Source organism: Nicotiana tabacum, chromosome 1 (assembly GCF_000715075.1).
Source record: "Nicotiana tabacum cultivar K326 chromosome 1, ASM71507v2, whole genome shotgun sequence".
In the NCBI taxonomy this organism is placed as follows: Eukaryota; Viridiplantae; Streptophyta; class Magnoliopsida; order Solanales; family Solanaceae; genus Nicotiana; species Nicotiana tabacum.
In genome coordinates, this window is record NC_134080.1 from 142697575 (window position 1) to 142719066 (window position 21492).

The window sequence follows — 21492 nt, forward strand, 5'->3', positions numbered from 1 at the left end:
AGGCGACTAGGGAGTGGAGACCCCATGTATAAAATAAACACAACTAGGGAATGGAGACCCTATGTTGGCAAAGGCGACTAGAGAGTGGAGACCCTTTGCCTAAAATGAACTCAACTAGGGAGTGGGGACCCTATGTTAGAAAATCGACAAGGGAGTGGAGACCCTATGACAAAAAAAAAACTCAAATAGGGAGTAGAGACCCTATGTTTGAAAAGGCGACTAGGGAGTGGAGACCCTATGTTTGAAAAACCGACTAGGGAGTGCAGACCGTATGTTTAAAATAAGCTCAACTAGGGAGTAGAGACCCTATGTTGGAAAGGCGACTAGGGAGTGGAGACCATATGTCTAAAAATAAACTCAACTAGGGTGTGGAGACCCTATGTTGGAAATGGCGACTAGGAAGTGGAGACCCTATCTCTAAAAATAAACTCAATTAGGGAGTGGAGACCCTATGTTGGAAAGGCAATTAGGAAGTGGAGACCCTATGTATAAAAATAAACTCAACTAGGGAGTGAAGACCCTATGTTGGAAAAGATGACTAGGGAGTGGAGACCCTATGTCTAAAAATAGGCTCAACTAGGGAGTAGAGACCCTATGATGGAAAAAGCGACTAGGGAGTGGAGACCCTATGTCTAAAAATAGGCTCAACTAGGGAGTGGAGTCCCTATGTTGGAAAAAGCGACTAGGGAGTGGAGACCCTATGTCTAAAAAAAAACTCAACTAGGGAGTGGAGACCCTATGTCTAAAAATAAACTCATCTAGGGAGTGGAGACCCTATGTTGGAAAAGGTGACTAGGGAGTGGAGACCCTATCTCTCTAAATAAACTCAACTAGGGAGTGGAGACCCTATGTTGGAAAGGCGAGTAGGGAGTGGAGACCCTATGTCTAAAAATAAACTCAACTAGAGAGTGGAGACCCTATGTTAGAAAAGACGACTAGGGAGTGGAGACACTATGGCTAAAAATAGGCTCAACTAGGGAGTAGAGACCCTATGTTGGAAAAAGCGACTAGGGAGTGGAGACCCTATGTCTAAAAATAGGCTCAACTAGGGAATGAAGTCACTATGTTGGAAAAAGAGACTAGAGAGTGGAGACCCTATGTCTAAAAAAAATAGAAATTCAACTAGGGAGTGGATACCCTATGTTGGAAAAGGCGACTAGGGAGTGTCTACCCTATGTCTAAAAATAAACTCAACTAGGGAGTAGAGACCCTATGTTGGAAAGCAACTAGGGAGTGGAGACCCTATTTCTAAAAATAACCTCAACTAGAGAGTGAAGCCCCTATGTTGGAAAATGTGACTTGGGAGTGGAGACCATATGTCTAAAAATAAACTCAACTAGGGAACGGAGACCCTATGTTGGAAAAGACGACTAGGGAGTGGAGACCCTATGTCTAAAAGTAAACTCAACTAGGGAGTGAAGACCCTATGTTGGAAAAGACGACTAGGGAGTGGAGACCCTATGTCTAAAAGTAAACTGAACTAGGGAGTAGAGACCCTATGTTGGAAAAAGTGACTAGGGAGTGGAGACCCTATGTAGGAAAAGGCGACTAGGGAGTGTCTACCCTATGTCTAAAAATAAACTCAACTAGGGAGTAGAGACCCTATGTTGGAAAGCGACTAGGGAGTGGAGACCCTATGTCTAAAAATAACCTCAACTAGAGAGTGAAGACCCTATGTTGGAAAATGTGACTTGGGAGTGGAGACCATATGTCTAAAAATAAACTCAACTAGGGAACGGAGACCCTATGTTGGAAAAGACGACTAGGGAGTGGAGACCCTATTTCTAAAAGTAAACTCAATTAGGGAGTGGAGACCATATGTTGGAAAAGACGACTAGGGAGTGGAGACCCTATCTCGAAAAATAAACTCAACTAGGGATTGGAGACCCTATGTTGGAAAGGCGAGTAGGAAGTGGAGACCCTATGTCTAAAAATAAACTCAACTAGGGATTAGAGACCCTATGTTGGAAAAGCGACTAGGGAGTAGAGACCCTATGTCGAAAAGTAAACTCAACTAGGGAGTGAGGACCCTATGTTGGATAAAGAGACTAGGGTGTGGAGAACCTATGTCTAAAAATAGGCTTAACTAGGGAGTGAAGACCCTATGTTGGAAAAAACAACTAGGGAGTGAAGACCCTATGTTTAAAATAAACGCAACTAAGGAGTGGAGACCCTATATTGGAAAGGCGATTAGGAAGTGGAGACTCTATGTCTAAAAATAAACTCAACTAGGGAGTTCATGCCATATATTAGTTAGTTAATACCATATATTATTTAACACAAATACAAGAAGGAATTACCTTTGAGATGATAAGAAGTTAATCCTATTGGTCTTAAGTGATACAAGGGTGTATAAGGGTGATTAACAAGTATTAGAAGTTAAATGAACAAGGGTGTTGTAACTCAAGAGGTCATGTATTAAGGTATTAGAATCATATAATATCCGTATCATAAGTCTTGAAGTCAAACGAGTTATGAAACAAAAGTCGACAAACATTGTCGCAACTTATGTTCATAATTTTGCTTAAACATTAGGTTAAATGTTTCTAAGTTTTTCTAATAATTTACAAGGAATTATGGGGTGATCTACCCACAAAATTAAAGATCTATGAGTCTAGTTTTCAATGCATTAAACTGTTTGTCAATACGATCTTGGAGTATGGAGATATTCATATTTTTGCAAGCCTGCGCAGATTGGTAGATGACAAGTAGGTGCATCACCTACTTGCCAAAATGATAGGACAAAATTAAAAGACCTAAGTCGGCCAAGAGAGGACTTTTAAGGGGTTATGAACTTAGTTATTTCATCCATATATTAGACCCTCAAAACCAAAGTTAACCCTTGCAAATCCTCCCCAAAAATCCCATATAAACCCTAATAGATTTTCCCTCTCTTTCAAGTTCTATTTGAAGGTAAAACGTAGAGTTTGAAGAACCAAGTGAAGGGCTAAGTTATCCAACAAGTAAGGTAAGTTACTGCCATCGTTTATACTTTTTTCTCTGCTGTGAATTCATGGTAATTAGTTCTATACATTTAAGAACTCACGGGACGGTGATCGGAAGCCGTGAGTTCGAGTTATTCACTTGTAGCGGACTATTTTGTGGACTGTTTTGTGTTGTTGTTGGGCTGCGTGTTTTACTACTGTTTTGTGGAGTTTTGGAGGTGGAAGGGTGTGTATAAACACCATATATATGTAGGGTTGTGGGCTGATAGTTATTCATAACATTTCCGGGTCGTTTGACACGACTACGGTGGCCGTCGTATATATGATGTAATTAGGTTGTGCGTGGACTGTTTGGGGAGGCTCAATATGTTTATTATTGATGTTGTTTGGGATGTTTGGTGATTGTTTTGAATGGTGTCCGTTTCAGCGTAAAATAGGTTGTGGTCGATACATAATAGTTATGACGCTTAAATGATAATGATAGTATCGTTTCTCTTATTGTAGACTAAGGAGTTGTCACAATTGCATAACTTGCTATTGGGGAAGTATATATAAGGTATGTGAGGCTATCCTTTTTCTTCTTTTGCACGACTCCGATTGTACATAATGTAATGAACGAGCTTCCAAAGATACTCTACTCTTAGAAGCTAGCAGTACTTACATTGCTTTCCCTCTTATGGAACGATTGATGTTAATGTTGCTTCTCTTATTCTTATGTTATCAATGTTGTTGGTACTTCCTGATTCTTATAAGGTTCGTAATGAAGAGTTGGTCCTAATAACATGTACAGAGGATACCGACGTTACGTCACTTCGAAAGGTTTAGAATGTGATTCCATGAGTCGAGCATGCATTATGTATATGTCTATTTTACTCTACCGAGCCGTGCTATAGTCGGCCGGGTATGGCACATATTGTGCAACCACTGATCAGTTGGGTTTTACCAAGCTCCACGTGTCCGGGTACGATTCTACCGAGCCTTATGACGGCCGGGTACATTTCTACCAAGCCTATTATAGCTGGGTACGATATGATGATGATGATGCCCACAGAGGCGTATGTTTTAAAAGTTTATGTATACATACATATGTATCATGCATTTCATGTCAGTAGCCCTTAGAGGTACTCAGATGTTCCAGGTTGTATATTCTCTATTCCTGCTTACATTACTGTTCGTATTTATGGTTCCCTGTCTTACATACTCAATACTTTATTCGTACTGACGTCCTTTTGTTTGTGGACGCTGCAGGCCCTAATAGACAGGCAGGTGCAGCTCCCCCACCATAGTAAGCTGTCCAGTTCAGCAGTGATTGGCGAGATCCAGTTCTACTAGACACGGCTCATAGACAGGTGTCGACTCATGTATAGTTTGGTATGCCTTGTCGGCTGGTTTTTGTTGTATAGTCTTTCATGGTAGCGTGGTAGCTCGTACCATATATATATAGTTTCTTGATTGTCTTGTCATCCCATGTTATGTATGTTCATGCCATCATATTTTATGGTTGGTTGTCCATGATCCATGTCTACCATTTATATTGATCTCGTCAGCCCTAAACGCAAATAAAGAAGGTTAGATGAAATGTACGTTGGTGCTCGGCAAGTATGGTCGGGTGATAGTCATAGCCCTCTAGTTTGGCTCGTGACAAACTTGGTATCAGAGCAAGTCTGTCCTATGGATTGTCTATGAGCCGTGTCTAGTAGAGTCTTGATTATGGATGTGTAGCTCACCACATTTATAATCAGGAGGCTACATGACATCTAGGGTTGTTACCTTCTTCCTAAATCTAGATCGTGCGTAGAGTTGAGTTGTAAGTGTTCGTCTCTAATATTCACCTTGTTTCTTTCAGCGATGCCTTCAACTAGGAAGCAAACAATTAGTAGATGGCTTGATACAACTGCAGGAGAGGGTACCAGTCAAGTTCCCCAAGTCAGAGCAGGCCAAAGTGAGGCTCAGAGTGAGATGCCGTCTCATACCTCATCTACTTCGTCTCCTCCAGAGGATATTAGGAGGCACCCAGCACCTCCAGTTCCTCCGTCTGGCACTACAGACCAGGATATACGGAGTGATTTGCAGTTATTGACTAGCTTGGTAGCTGCCCAGGCTTAGAGGCAGAATACAGGTGCTAGTGATAAACCAGTTAGTACGAGAGTTCGTGATTTTATTAATTTAGACCCTCCAGTGTTTACCGGATCAGACACCAAGGAGGACCCGCAGACTTTTATTGACCAGGTTCATCGTACACTGCGGGTTATGCATGTTAGTGATACAGAGGCAGTAGAGTTGGCTTCTTATCGGCTATGAGATTTAGCGGTTCTCTGGTATGATAGTTGGGAGAGATCCAGGGGTCCAAACGCTCCTCCAGCTGTGTGGTAGGAATTTTTTGAGGCCTTTCTTCGTCACTACTTGCCAGTTGAGATACGACGAGCTAGAGCTGATAAATTCTTGAACCTTAGATAAGGTAATATGAGTGTGCGAGAGTACATTATGCAGTTTGATTCTTTAGCAAGGTATGCTCCCCATATGGTGGCCGAGATGAGTGATAGGGTGCATTTGTTCGTGAACGGATTGGGACCACATCTGATAAATGAGTGCACAACAACCTCCTTGGTGGAGGGCATGGATATTTCCCGTATTCAGGCTTATGCCCAGACCCTAGAGGATCGTAAGCGCCAGCAGAGGGCAGATAGGGAGTAGGATAGGGGCTAGCATAAGAGGGCGAGATTTGCAAGGTATTCTAATGACTTCAGAGGCAGCGTCAGGCCCCAGTCTTCGAGGAGTTCGGCGCCACCTGTAGCTAGTGCTCGTCCACAGTTTTAGAGGCCTCGATATGATCGATTTACCCATTCTAGTCCAGGTCAGAGTTCGCAGACATCAGGCTCACAAAATCACAGGGATACTAGTCAGACGAGACCCACAACACAACATTGTGATCAGTGCGGCAAGGACCACTTTGGACTGTGCCGTCGAGGTTCTAATGCATGTTATTCTTGCGGACAACCTGGCCATATGATGCGGGATTGTCCTAACAAGGGAGGTGATGGTATGGCTCAGCCGACTAGATCTGTGTCTTCTTCTTCCTCATAAGTTTGACCTCCAACACGGGGTTTTCAACAGTCGTCAGGTCGTGGTAGAGGTAGAGGTGCAGTGCTGAGTTTGAGTGGTGGTCAAAATCGAACCTATGCTCTAGTAGGTCTATAGGATCTTGAGTCGTCTCCAGATGTTGTTACAGGTATATTATCTGTATTTTCTTATGATGTATATGCGCAGATTGATCCGGGATCTACATTATCATATGCTACACCCTTTGTGGCTAATAAGTTTAGCATTGAACCTGAATTGATAAGTAAACCCCATGTGGTATCTACTTCGATAGGCGATTTTGTGATTGCTAGAAGGGTATATAGAGGTTGCACTGTGATGATTTGTAGTCGTCAAACCTTAGCAAATTTATTTGAGTTAGAAATGGTTGATTTTGATGTGATAATGGAAATGGACTGGTTGGCCTCATGCTATGCAAATGTTGACTGTCATACGAAGATGGTTCGGTTTCAATTTCCTGGTGAACCCATCATTGAATGCAAAGGGAACATTGCTACACTGAAAGGTAGGTTTATTTCCTATCTTAAGGCAAGGAAAATGATCTCAAAAGGTTACATTTATCATTTCGTTCGCGTTAGGGAAGCGGAGGCAAAACCGCCTACTTTACAATCAATCCCTGTGGTCAACGAATTCCCAGATGTTTTCCCAGATGAACTCCCAGGCCTTCCTCTAGAAAGAGAGATTGAGTTTAGCATTGATGTGTTGCCTAACACTCAACCGATCTCTATCCCTCCATACAGAATGGCCCCGGTAGAGTTGCGAGAGTTGAAGGTGCATTTGAAGGACTTGTTGGATAAGGGCTTCATTAGACCTAGCACTTCACCTTGGGGTGCACCAGTCCTATTCGTGCGGAAGAAAGATGGGTCGTTACGGATGTGTATCGACTATCGATAGTTGAATAAGTTTACTATAAAGAACAAATATCCACTTCCAAAAATTGATGACCTGTTTGACCAACTCCAGGGTGCCAAGTATTTCTCCAAGATTGATTTACGTTCAGGGTATCATCAGGTGAGGGTTAAGGAGAAGGATATTCCAAAGACAACCTTCCGGACAAGATACAGGCACTTTGAGTTCTTGGTAATGTCGTTCTTGTTAACAAATGCCCAGCAGCTTTTATGGATCTCATGAATACTGTATTTAGGCCTTATCTTGATGTGTTCGTGATTGTATTCATTGATGACATTCTAGTATATTCTCATTCGGAGACGGAACATGCGGGCCACTTGCGGATAGTATTACAGACGCTACAGGATCGTAAGTTATATTCTAAGCTCTCCAAATGTGAATTTTGGCTGAACTCAGTAGCGTTCCTTGGACGTGTAATATCTGACGACGGTATTAGTGTTGACAATTAGAAGATCGATGCAATAAAGAATTGGCCGAGACCTTCAACACCATCAGAAGTCTGCAGCTTCCTAGGGCTAGCAGGATATTATAGGTGGTTTGTAGAAGGGTTTTCCTCTATATCATCACCATTGACTAAGTTAACACAGAAAGCTACCAAGTTCCAGTGGTCTGACACTTGTGAACGTAGTTTTCAGGAGCTGAAGAATCGATTGACATCCGCACCAGTGCTCACTCTCCCTGAAGGAATAGAAGGTTATGTGGTATATTGTGATGCCTCAGGTATAGGTTTGGGGTGCGTATTGATGTAGCGTGGGAAGGTGATTGCTTATGCATCAAGACAATTGAAGAAGCATGAAAAGAATTATCAAACCTATGATTTGGAATTGGCTGCAGTAATATATGCTTTGAAGATATGGCGGCACTACTTATACGGCGTCCATGTTGACATCTACACAGATCACAAGAGTTTACAATACATCTTCAAGCAGAAAGAGTTGAATTTGAGGCAGCGTAGGTGGCTTGAATTACTGAAAGACTATGACGTCGAGATATTGTATCATCCCGGTAAAGCCAATGTTATGGAAGACGCTCTCAGTCGTAAATCAATGGGAAGCTTAGTACATATTGAGGCAGGTAGATGGGGGTTGACTAAAGAGCTTCACCAGCTAGCCAATATGAGAATCAGATTGTTAGACTCTGATGATGGAGGTGTTACTGTACAGAATACATTAGAATCATCTTTGGTAGCAGAGGTAAAAGCACGACAATATGAAGATCCTATCTTAGTACGATTAAGAGAGAGCATTCAGCAGTGTAAAAGTATGGCTTTTGAGATCAGAAGAGATGGGGCACTGAGATACCATGGTCGATTATGTGTGCCTAATATGGCAGGGTTGCAAGAGAAGATTATGAATGAGATTCATCAATCCCGATATTCCAACCATCCCGGCTCGACAAATATGTATCATGATGTCAATGAGCAGTATTAGTGGGATAACATGAAAAAGTCTATTGCAAAATTTGTAGCCTAATGTCCCAATTGTCAACAAGTAAAGATAGAACATCAGAAACCCGGTTGATTGCTTCAAAATATAGAGATTCCGACCTGGAAATGGGAGGTGATTAATATGGACTTCATTATTGGATTACCTCACTCTTATCATAAGTTTGACTCCATCTGGGTGATAATTGATCGACTTACAAAATGTGCCCATTTTCTACCAGTTAAGACAACTTACACGGCTCAAGATTATACGAAGTTGTATAACAAGGATATTGTTAGGCTTCATGGTGTGCCAATATCTATTATATCAGACTGAGGAGCTCAATTTACAACTAACTTTTGGAGGTCTTTTTCAGAAGGTTTTAGGCACACAAGTGAATCTTAGCACTGCATTTCATCTGCAGACTGACAGACAAGCTGAACGTACCATTCAGACACTGGAAGATATGCTACGAGCATGTGTTCTAGATTTTAAGGGAAATTTGGATGACCATCTTCCACTCATAGAATTCGCCTACAATAATAGCTACCATTCCAGTATTAAAATGGCCCCATACGAGGCACTATATGGGAAAAGATGTAGATCACTAGTAGATGGTTCGAAGTCGGTGAAACAGAATTATATGGGACATATTTGATTCACCAAGCTATTGAGAAGGTGAAAATGATACAGGAGCGATTGAGGACAGCACAAAGCAGGCAAAAATCTTATTCCGATGTCTGACGTCGTGATGTGGAGTTTGAGGTTGGTGATTGGGTTTTCCTGAGGATCTCACCAATGAAGGGTATTATGCGTTTTGGGAAGAAAGGTAAGCTGAGTCCAAGGTATATCGGGTCGTATAAAATTCTTCGACGGATTGGACAGTTTGATTTTGAGTTAGAATTGCCATCCGAATTGGAATTTGTCCACCCGATATTCCATGTATCTATGTTGAGGAAATGTATTGGAGACCCTTCTCGAGTCGTCCCTATCATAGATGTACAGGTAATAGAGGACCTATCATATGAAGAAGTGCCAGTGGCTATATTAGATCGACAAGTCCGCAAGCTGAGAACAAAAGATGTAGCTTCCATCAAAGTATTGTGGAGGAACAAGAATATGGAAGAAATTACATGGGAGGCAGAAGAGGAGATGAAGTCTAAATACCCGTACCTATTCCAGAATGAAGATAACAAGGATGTTGGTGGAACACATGATACAATGGAAGGTGAAATGGCTCTATAAGGTAAGCAATAACTTGAGAATACTCTTCCTTAATACAAAATAGCGATATGCAGATATTGTACGTGTCCATAATGCTTTGCATACTCTTGTAAGGCTACACGTTGAGTTAACCGCTTGCAAGTTTTTCCTCTATTTAAACTCCCCATGAACCCTTACATTCGAGGACGAATGTTCCTGGGGGGGGGGGGGGGGGGGTGTTACAACCCATATCCACACGTGTTAGTTCATGCCATATATTAGTTAACACAAATCCAAGAAGGAATTACCTTTGAGATGATAAGAAGTTAATCCTATTGGTCTTAAGTGATACAAGGGTGTATAAGGGTGATTAACAAGTATTAGAAGTTAAACGAATCAAGGATCTTGTAACTCCTATTTTCAGGTAAACCTAGAGGTTCGTAATACACTCAATAGGTCATGTATTAAGGTATTTGAATCATATAATATCCGTATAATAAGTCTTGAAGTCAAACGAGTTATGAAACAAAAGTCGACAAACATTGTCGCAACTTAGGTTCATAATTTTACTTAAACCTTAGGTTAAATGTTTCAAAGTTTTTCTCCTAATTTACAAGGAATTACGGGGTGATCTACCCACCAAATTAAATATCTATGAGTCTAGTTTCCAACTCATTAAACCGTTTGTCAATAAGATCTTGGAGTATGGAGATATTCATATTTTTGCAAGCATGCGCAGATTGGTAGATGACAAGTAGGTGCATCACTTACTTGCCAAAATGATCGGACAAAATTAAAGACCTAAGTCGGCCAAGAGAGGACTTTAAGGGATTATGAACTCAGTTATTTCATCCATATTTCAGACCCTCAAAACCAAAGTTAACCCTTGCAAACCCTAATCGATTTTCCCTCTATTTCAAGTTCTATTTGAAGGTAAAACCTAGAGTTTGAAGAACCAAGGGAAGGGATGAGTTATCCAACAAGTAAGGTAAGTTATTGACATCTTTCATACATTTTTCTCTTCTGTGAATTCATGGTAATTCGTTCTATACATGTAAGAACTCACGGGACGGTGATCGGAAGCCGTGAGTTCGAGTTATTCACTTGTAGTGGACTATTTTGTGGATTGTTTTGCGTTGCTATTGGGCTGCGTGTTTTACTACTATTTTGTTGAGTTTTGGAGGTGGAAGGGTGTTAGAAACACCATATATATGTAGGGTTGTGGGCTGATAGTTATTCGTAACATTTCCGGGTCGTTTGACACGACTACGGTGGCCGTCATATGTATGATGTAATTAGGTTGTGCGTGGACTATTTGGGGAGGCTCAATATGTTTATTATTGATGTTGTTTGGGCTGTTTTGTGATTGGTTTGCATGGTGTGAGGTCATATATATAGGGGAGGTGTTGTCCGTTTCAGCGTAAAATAGGTTGTGTTCGATACATAATAGTTGTGACGCTTAAATGATAACGATAGTTTCGTTTCTCTTATAGTAGACTAAGGAGTTGTCACAATTGCATAGCTTGCTATTGGGGAATTATATATAAGGTATGTGAGGCTATCCTTTTTCTTCTTTTGCACGACTCCGATTGTACATAATGTAATGAACGAGCTTCCAAAGATACTCTACTCTTAGAAGCTAGCAGTACTTACATTGCTTTCCCTCTTATGGAACGATTGATGTTAATGTTGCTTCTCTTATTCTTATGTTATCAATGTTGTTGGTACTTCCTGATTCTTATAAGGTTCGTAATGAAGAGTTGGTCCTAATAACATGTACAGAGGATACCGACTTTACGTCACTTCGAAAGGTTTAGAATGTGATTCCATGAGTCGAGCATGCATTATGTATATGTCTATTTTACTCTACCGAGCCGTGCTATAGTCGGCCGGGTATGGCACATATTGTGCAACCACTGATCAGTTGGGTTTTACCAAGCTCCACGTGTCCGGATACGATTCTACCGAGCCTTATGACGGCCGGGTACATTTCTACCAAGCCTATTATAGCTGGGTACGATATGATGATGATGATGCCCACAGAGGCGTATGTTTTAAAAGTTTATGTATACATACATATGTATCATGCATTTCATTTCAGTAGCCCTTAGAGGTGCTTAGATGTTCCAGGTTGTATATTCTCTATTCCTGCTAACATTACTATTCGTATTTATGGGTCCCTGCCTTACATACTCAGTACTTTATTCGTACTGATGTCCTTTTGTTTGTGGACGCTGCATATCATGCTGCAGGCCCAAATAGACAGGCAGGTGCAGCTCCCCCACCACAGTAATCTATCTAGTTCAACAGTGATTGGTGAGATCCCTTCACCGGACTTGCCGCGGTCTTGATATGCATTTTTTGTTATAGACATTATGGGTATGTCGGGGCCCTATTCCGGCTATATTACATCACTTATGTTCCTTTAGAGGCTCATAGACAGGTGTTGACTCATGTATAGTTTAGTATGCCTTGTCGGCTGGTTTTTGATGTATAGCCTTTCATGGTAGCGTGGTAGCTCGTACCATATATATATGGTTTCTTGATTGTCTGGTCATCCCATGTTATGTATGTTCATCCCATCATATTTTATGGTTGGTTGTCCATGATCCATGTCTACCATTTATATTGATCTCGTCAGCCCTAAAAGCTAATAAAGAAGGTTAGATGAAATGTACGTTGGTGCTCGGCAAGTATGGTCGAGTGCTAGTCATGGCCCTCCAGTTTGGGTCGTGACAGAGTGGAGACCCTATGTTGAAATAGGAGACTAGGTAGTGGAGACCTTATGTCTAAAAATAAACTCAACTAGGGACTGGAGATCGTATTTTGGAAAGGCGACTAGGGAGTGGAGACCCTATGCATAAAATAAACTCAACTAGGGAATGGAGACCCTATGTTGGTAAAGGCGACTCGGGAGTGGAGACCCTTTGCCTAAAATGAACTCAACTGGGGAGTAGGGAAGCTATGTTAGAAAATAGACAAGGGAGTGGAGACCCTATGTCAAAAAAAAAAATCAACTAGAGAGTGGAGACCCTATGTTGGAAAAGGCGACTAGGGAGTGGATACCCTATGTTAGAAAAAGCGACTAGGGAGTGAAGACCCTATGTCTAAAATAAGCTCAACTAGGGAGTAACTATCCTATGTTGGAAAGGCGACTAGGGAGTGGAGACCCTATGTCTAAAAATAAACTCAACTAGGGAGTGGAGACCCTATCTCTGAAAATCAACTCAACTAGGGAATGGAGACCCTATGTTGGAAAGACGAGTAGGGAGTGGAGACCCTATGTCTAAAATAAACTCAACTAGGGAGTGGAGACCATATGTTGGAAAAAGCTACTAGGGAGTGGAGATCCTATGTCTAAAATGAACTCAACTAGGGAGTGGGGACACTTTGTTGAAACAACGACTAGAGAGTGGATACCCTATGTTTAGAAAAACTAGAAACTCAACTAGGGAGTGGAGACCCTATGTTGGAAAAGGCGACTAGGGAGTGTCTACCCTATGTGTAAAAATAAACTCAACTAGGGAGTAGAGACCATATGTTGGAAACTCAACTAGGGAGTGGATAACCTATGTCTAAAAATAACCTCAACTAGAGAGTGGAGACCCTATGTTGGAAAATGCGACTAGGAAGTGGAGACCATATGTCTAAAAATAAACTCAACTGGGGAGCGGGGACCCTATGTCTAAAAATAGGCTCAACTAGGGATTGGAGTCCCTATGTTGGAAAAAGCGACTAGGGAGTGGAGACTCTATGTCTGAAAAAAATAGAAACCAAACTAGGGAATGGAGACCCTATGTTGGAAAAGGCGACTATGGATTATCTACCCTATGTATAAAAATATACTCAACTAGGGAGTATAGACCCTATGTTGGAAAAGCGACTAGGGAGTGGAGACCCTATGTCTAGAAATAACCTCAACTAGAGAGTGGAAACCCTATGTTGGAAAATGCGACTTCGGAGAGGAGACCATATGTCTAAAAATAAACTTAACTATGGAGTGGAGACCCTATGTTGGAAAAGACGACTAGAGAGTGGAGACCCTATGTCTAAAAGTAAACACAAATGGGGAGTGGAGACCATATGTTGGAAAAAGCGACTAGGGAGTGGAGACCCTATGTCTAAAAATAGGTTCAACTAGGGAGTGGAGACCATATGTTGGAAAAAGCGAGTAGGGAGTGGAGACCCTATGTTTAAAATAAACTCAACTAAGGAGTGAAGACCCTATGTTGGAAAGACGACTAGGGAGTGGAGATCCTATGTCTAAAAATAAACTCAACTAGGGAGTGGAGACCCTATGTTGAAACAGGCGACTAGGGAGTGGAGACCCTATGTCTAAAAATAAACTCAACTAGGGAGCGGAGATCGTACGTTGGAAAGGCGACTAGGGAGTGGAGACCCTATGTATAAAATAAACTCAACTAGGGAATGGAGACCCTATGTTGGTAAAGGTGACAAGGAAATGGAGACCCTTTGCCTAAAATGAACTCAACTAGGGAGTGGGGACCCTATATTAGAAAACGACAAATAAGCGGAGACCCTATGACGAAAAAAAAATTCAACTATGGAGTGGAGACCCTATGTTTGAAAAGGCGACTAGGGAGTGGAGACCCTGTGTTGGAAAAAGTGACTAGGGAGTGGAGACCCTATGTCTAAAATAAGCTCAACTAGGGAGTAGAGACCCTATGTTGGAAAGGCGACTAGGAAGTGGAGACCCTATGTCTAAAAATAAACTCAACTAGGGAGTGGAGACCCTATGTTGGAAAAGGCGACTAGGGAGTGGAGACCGTATCTCTAAAAATAAACTCAACTAGGGAGTGGAGACCCTATGTGGGAAAGGCGAGTAGGGAATGGAGACCCTATGTCTAAAATAAACTTAACTAGGGAGTGGAGACCCTATGTTGGAAAAAGCGACTTGGGAGTGGAGATCCTATGTCTAAAATGAACTCAACTACGGAGTTGGGACCCTATGTTTGAAAAGCGACTAAGGAGTGGAGATCCTATGTCTAAAAAAAAATAGAAACTCAACTAGCGAGTGGAGACCGTATGTTGGAAAAGGCGACTAGGGAGTGTTTACCCTATGTCTAAAAATAAACTCAACAAGGGAGTAGAGACCCTATGTTGGAAAAGCGACTAGGGAGTTGAGACCCAATGTCTAAAAATAACCTCAACTAGAGAGTGGAGACCCTATGTTGGAAAATGCGACTAAGGATTGGAGACCATATGTCTAAAAATAAACTCAACTAGGTAGTGGAGACCCTATGTTAGAAAAGACGATTAGGGAGTGGAGACCCTATATCTAAAAGTAAACTCAACTAGGGAGTGGAGACCCTATGTTGGAAAGAGCGACCAGGGAGTGGAGACCCTATTTCTAAAAATAGGCACAACTAGGGAGTGGAGACCCTATGGTGGAATAGGCGACTAGGGAGTGTCTACCCTATGTATAAAAATAAACTCAACTAGGGAGTGGAGACCCTATGTTGGAAAAGACGACTAGGGAGTGGAGACCCTAAATCTAAAAGTAAACTCAACTAGGGAGTGGAGACCCTATGTTGGAAAAAGCGACTAGGGAGTGGATGCCCTATGTCTAAAAATAGGCTCAACTAGGGAGTGGAGACCCTATGTTGGAAAAGGCAACTAGGGAGTGTCTACCCTATGTCTAAAAATAAACTCAACTAGGGTGTAGAGACTCTATGTTGGAAAAGCGACTAGAGAGTGGAGACCCTATGTTGGAAAATGCGACTAGGGAGTGGAGAGCATATGTCTAAAAATAATCTCAACTAGGGAGTGGAGACCCTATGCCTAAAAATAGGCTTAACTAGGAAGTGGAGACCCTATGTTGGAAAAAAGAGACTAGGGAGTGGATACCCTATGTTTAAAAAAAAATAGAAACTCAACTAGGGAGGGCAGACCCTATGTTGGAAAAGGCGACTTGGGAGTGTCTACCCTATGTCTATAAATAAACTCAACTTGGGAGTAGAGATCCTATGTTGGAAAAGCGACTAGAGAGTGGAGACCCTATGTCTAAAAATAACCTCAACTAGAGAGTGGAAACCCTATGTTGGAAAATGCGACTTGGGAGAGGAGACCATATGTCTAAAAATAAACTCAACTATAGAGTGGAGACCCTATGTTGGAAAAGACGACTAGGGAGTGGAGACCCTATGTCTAAAAGTAAACTCAACTGGGGAGCGGAGACCATATGTTGGAAAAAGCGACTAGGGAGTGGAGACCATATGTCTAAAAATAGGCTCAACTAGGGAGTGGAGACCCTATGTTAAAAATAAACTCAACTAAGGAGTGAAGACCCTATGTTGGAAAAACGACTAGGGAGTGGAGATCCTATGTCTAAAAATAAACTCAACTAGGGAGTGGATACCCTATGTTGAAACAGGCGACTAGGGAGTGGAGACCCTATATCTAAAAATAAACTCAACTAGGGAGTAGAGACTCTATGTTGGAAAAGCGACTAGGAGTGGAGACCCTATGTTGGAAAATGCGACTAGGGAGTGGAGAGCATATGTCTAAAAATAAACTCAACTAGGGAGTGGAGACTCTATGTTGGAAAAGACGACTAGGGAGTGGAGACCCTATATCTAAAAGTGAACTCAACTAGGTAGTGGAGACCCTATGTTTGAAAAAGAGACTAGGGAGTGGAGACCCTATGTCTAAAAATAGGCTTAACTAGGAAGTGGACACCCTATGTTGGAAAAAAGAGACTAGGGAGTGGAGACCCTATGTCTAAAAAAAATATAAACTCAACTAGGGAGGGCAGACCCTATGTTGGAAAAGGCGACTAGGGAGTGTTTACGCTATGTCCAAAAATAAACTCAACTAGGGAGTAGAGACCCTATGTTGGAAAAGCGACTAGGGAGTGGAGACACTATGTCTAAAAATAACCTCAACTAGAGAGTGGAAACCCTATGTTGGAAAATGCGACTTGGGAGAGGAGACCATATGTCTAAAAATAAACTCAACTATGGAGTGGAGACCCTATGTTGGAAAAGACGACTAGGGAGTGAAGACCCTATGTCTAAAAGTAAACTCAACTAGGGAGTGGAGACCCTATGTTGGAAAAAGCGACTAGGGAGTGGAGGCCCTATGTCTAAAAATAGGCTCAACTAGGGAGTGGAGACCCTATGTTGGAAAAGGCAACTAGGGAGTGTCTACCCTATGTCTAAAAATAAACTCAACTAGGGAGTGAAGACCCTATATTGGAAAGGCGAGTAGGGAATGGAGACCCTATGTCTAAAATAAACTTAACTAGGGAGTGGAGACCCTATGTTGGAAAAAGCGACTTGGGAGTGGAAATCCTATGTCTAAAATGAACTCAACTAGGGAGTTGAGACCCTATGTTGGAAAAACGACTAATGAGTGGAGACCCTATGTATAAATTAAACTCAACTAGGGAGTGGAGACCCTATGTTTGAAAAGGAGACTAGGGAGTGGAGACCCTTTGCCTAAAATGAACCCAACTAGGGAGTGGGGACCCTATATTAGAAAATCAACAAAGAAGTGGAGACCCTATGACGAAAAAAAAACTCAACTAGGGAGTGGAGACCCTATGTTTGAAAAGGCGACTAGGGAGTGGAGACCCTATGTTGGAAAAAGTGACTAGGGAGTGGAGACCCTATGTCTAAAATAAGCTCAACTAGGGAGTAGAGACCCTATGTTGGCAAGGTGACTAGGGAGTGGAGACCCTATGTCTAAAAATAAACTCAACTAGGGAATGGAGACCCTATGTTGGAAAAGGCGACTAGGGAGTGGAGACCCTTTCTCTAAAAATAAACTCAACTAGGGAGTGAAGACCCTATGTTGGAAAGACGAGTAGGGAATGGAGACCCTATGTCTAAAATAAACTCAACTAGGGAGTGGAGACCCTATCATGGAAAAAGCGACTTGGGAGTGGAGATCCTATGTCTAAAATGAACTCAATTAGGGAGTTGGGACCCTATGTTGGAAAAGCGACTAAGGAGTGGAGATCCTATGTCTAAAAAAAATAGAAACTCAACTAGCGAGTGGAGACCGTATGTTGGAAAAGGCGACTAGGGAGTGTCTACCCTATGTCTAAAAATAAACTCAACAAGGGAATAGAGACCCTATGTTGGAAAAGCGACTAGGGAGTTGAGACCCTATGTCTAAAAATAACCTCAACTAGAGAGTGGAGACCCTATGTTGGAAAATGCGACTAGGGAGTGGATGCCCTATGTCTAAAAATAGGCTCAACTAGGGAGTGGAGACCCTATGTTAGAAAAGGCAACTAGGGAGTGTCTACCCTATGTCTAAAAATAAACTCAACTAGGGAGTGAAGACCCTATATTGGAAAGGCGAGTAGGGAATGGAGACCCTATGTCTAAAATAAACTCAACTAGGGAGTGGAGACCCTATGTTGGAAAAAGCGACTTGGGAGTGGAAATCCTATGTCTAAAATGAACTCAACTAGGGAGTTGAGACCCTATGTTGGAAAAACGACTAGGGAGTGGAGATCCTATGTCTAAAAATAAACTCAACTAGGGAGTGGATACCCTATGTTGAAACAGGCGACTAGGGAGTGGAGACCCTATATCTAAAAATAAACTCAACTAGGGAGTAGAGACTCTATGTTGGAAAAGCGACTAGGAGTGGAGACCCTATGTTGGAAAATGCGACTAGGGAGTGGAGAGCATATGTCTAAAAATAAACTCAACTAGGGAGTGGAGACTCTATGTTGGAAAAGACGACTAGGGAGTGGAGACCCTATATCTAAAAGTGAACTCAACTAGGTAGTGGAGACCCTATGTTTGAAAAAGAGACTAGGGAGTGGAGACCCTATGTCTAAAAATAGGCTTAACTAGGAAGTGGACACCCTATGTTGGAAAAAAGAGACTAGGGAGTGGAGACCCTATGTCTAAAAAAAATATAAACTCAACTAGGGAGGGCAGACCCTATGTTGGAAAAGGCGACTAGGGAGTGTTTACGCTATGTCCAAAAATAAACTCAACTAGGGAGTAGAGACCCTATGTTGGAAAAGCGACTAGGGAGTGGAGACACTATGTCTAAAAATAACCTCAACTAGAGAGTGGAAACCCTATGTTGGAAAATGCGACTTGGGAGAGGAGACCATATGTCTAAAAATAAACTCAACTATGGAGTGGAGACCCTATGTTGGAAAAGACGACTAGGGAGTGAAGACCCTATGTCTAAAAGTAAACTCAACTAGGGAGTGGAGACCCTATGTTGGAAAAAGCGACTAGGGAGTGGAGGCCCTATGTCTAAAAATAGGCTCAACTAGGGAGTGGAGACCCTATGTTGGAAAAGGCAACTAGGGAGTGTCTACCCTATGTCTAAAAATAAACTCAACTAGGGAGTGAAGACCCTATATTGGAAAGGCGAGTAGGGAATGGAGACCCTATGTCTAAAATAAACTTAACTAGGGAGTGGAGACCCTATGTTGGAAAAAGCGACTTGGGAGTGGAAATCCTATGTCTAAAATGAACTCAACTAGGGAGTTGAGACCCTATGTTGGAAAAACGACTAATGAGTGGAGACCCTATGTATAAATTAAACTCAACTAGGGAGTGGAGACCCTATGTTTGAAAAGGAGACTAGGGAGTGGAGACCCTTTGCCTAAAATGAACCCAACTAGGGAGTGGGGACCCTATATTAGAAAATCAACAAAGAAGTGGAGACCCTATGACGAAAAAAAAACTCAACTAGGGAGTGGAGACCCTATGTTTGAAAAGGCGACTAGGGAGTGGAGACCCTATGTTGGAAAAAGTGACTAGGGAGTGGAGACCCTATGTCTAAAATAAGCTCAACTAGGGAGTAGAGACCCTATGTTGGCAAGGTGACTAGGGAGTGGAGACCCTATGTCTAAAAATAAACTCAACTAGGGAATGGAGACCCTATGTTGGAAAAGGCGACTAGGGAGTGGAGACCCTTTCTCTAAAAATAAACTCAACTAGGGAGTGAAGACCCTATGTTGGAAAGACGAGTAGGGAATGGAGACCCTATGTCTAAAATAAACTCAACTAGGGAGTGGAGACCCTATCATGGAAAAAGCGACTTGGGAGTGGAGATCCTATGTCTAAAATGAACTCAATTAGGGAGTTGGGACCCTATGTTGGAAAAGCGACTAAGGAGTGGAGATCCTATGTCTAAAAAAAATAGAAACTCAACTAGCGAGTGGAGACCGTATGTTGGAAAAGGCGACTAGGGAGTGTCTACCCTATGTCTAAAAATAAACTCAACAAGGGAATAGAGACCCTATGTTGGAAAAGCGACTAGGGAGTTGAGACCCTATGTCTAAAAATAACCTCAACTAGAGAGTGGAGACCCTATGTTGGAAAATGCGACTAGGGAGTGGATGCCCTATGTCTAAAAATAGGCTCAACTAGGGAGTGGAGACCCTATGTTAGAAAAGGCAACTAGGGAGTGTCTACCCTATGTCTAAAAATAAACTCAACTAGGGAGTGAAGACCCTATATTGGAAAGGCGAGTAGGGAATGGAGACCCTATGTCTAAAATAAACTCAACTAGGGAGTGGAGACCCTATGTTGGAAAAAGCGACTTGGGAGTGGAAATCCTATGTCTAAAATGAACTCAACTAGGGAGTTGAGACCCTATGTTGGAAAAACGACTAGGGAGTGGAGATCCTATGTCTAAAAATAAACTCAACTAGGGAGTGGATACCCTATGTTGAAACAGGCGACTAGGGAGTGGAGACCCTATATCTAAAAATAAACTCAACTAGGGAGTAGAGACTCTATGTTGGAAAAGCGACTAGGAGTGGAGACCCTATGTTGGAAAATGCGACTAGGGAGTGGAGAGCATATGTCTAAAAATAAACTCAACTAGGGAGTGGAGACTCTATGTTGGAAAAGACGACTAGGGAGTGGAGACCCTATATCTAAAAGTGAACTCAACTAGGTAGTGGAGACCCTATGTTTGAAAAAGAAACTAGGGAGTGGAGACCCTATGTCTAAAAATAGGCTTAACTAGGAAGTGGACACCCTATGTTGGAAAAAAGAGACTAGGGAGTGGAGACCCTATGTCTAAAAAAAATATAAACTCAACTAGGGAGGGCAGACCCTATGTTGGAAAAGGCGACTAGGGAGTGTCTATGCTATGTCCAAAAATAAACTCAACTAGGGAGTAGAGACCCTATGTTGGAAAAGAGACTAGGGAGTGGAGACACTATGTCTAAAAATAACCTCAACTAGAGAGTGGAAACCCTATGTTGGAAAATGCGACTTGGGAGAGGAGACCATATGTCTAAAAATAAACTCAACTATGGAGTGGAGACCCTATGTTGGAAAAGACGACTAGGGAGTGGAGACCCTATGTCTAAAAGTAAACTCAACTAGGGAGTGGAGACCCTATGTTGGAAAAAGCGACTAGGGAGTGGAGGCCCTATGTCTAAAAATAGGCTCAACTAGGGAGTGGAGACCCTATGTTGGAAAAGGCAACTAGGGAGTGTCTACCCTATGTCTAAAAATAAACTCAACTAGGGAGTGAAGACCCTATATTGGAAAGGCGAGTAGGGAATGGAGACCCTATGTCTAAAATAAACTCAACTAGGGAGTGGAGACCCTATGTTGGAAAAAGCGACTTGGGAGTGGAAATCCTATGTCTAAAATGAACTCAACTAGGGAGTTGAGACCCTATGTTGGAAAAACGACTAATGAGTGGAGACCCTATGTATAAAATAAACTCAACTAGGGAGTGGAGACCCTATGTTTGAAAAGGCGACTAGGGAGTGGAGACCCTTTGCCTAAAATGAACCCAACTAGGGAGTGGGGACCCTATATTAGAAAATCAACAAAGAAGTGGAGACCCTATGACGAAAAAAAAACTCAACTAGGGAGTGGAGACCCTATGTTTGAAAAGGCGACTAGGGAGTGGAGACCCTATGTTGGAAAAAGTGACTAGGG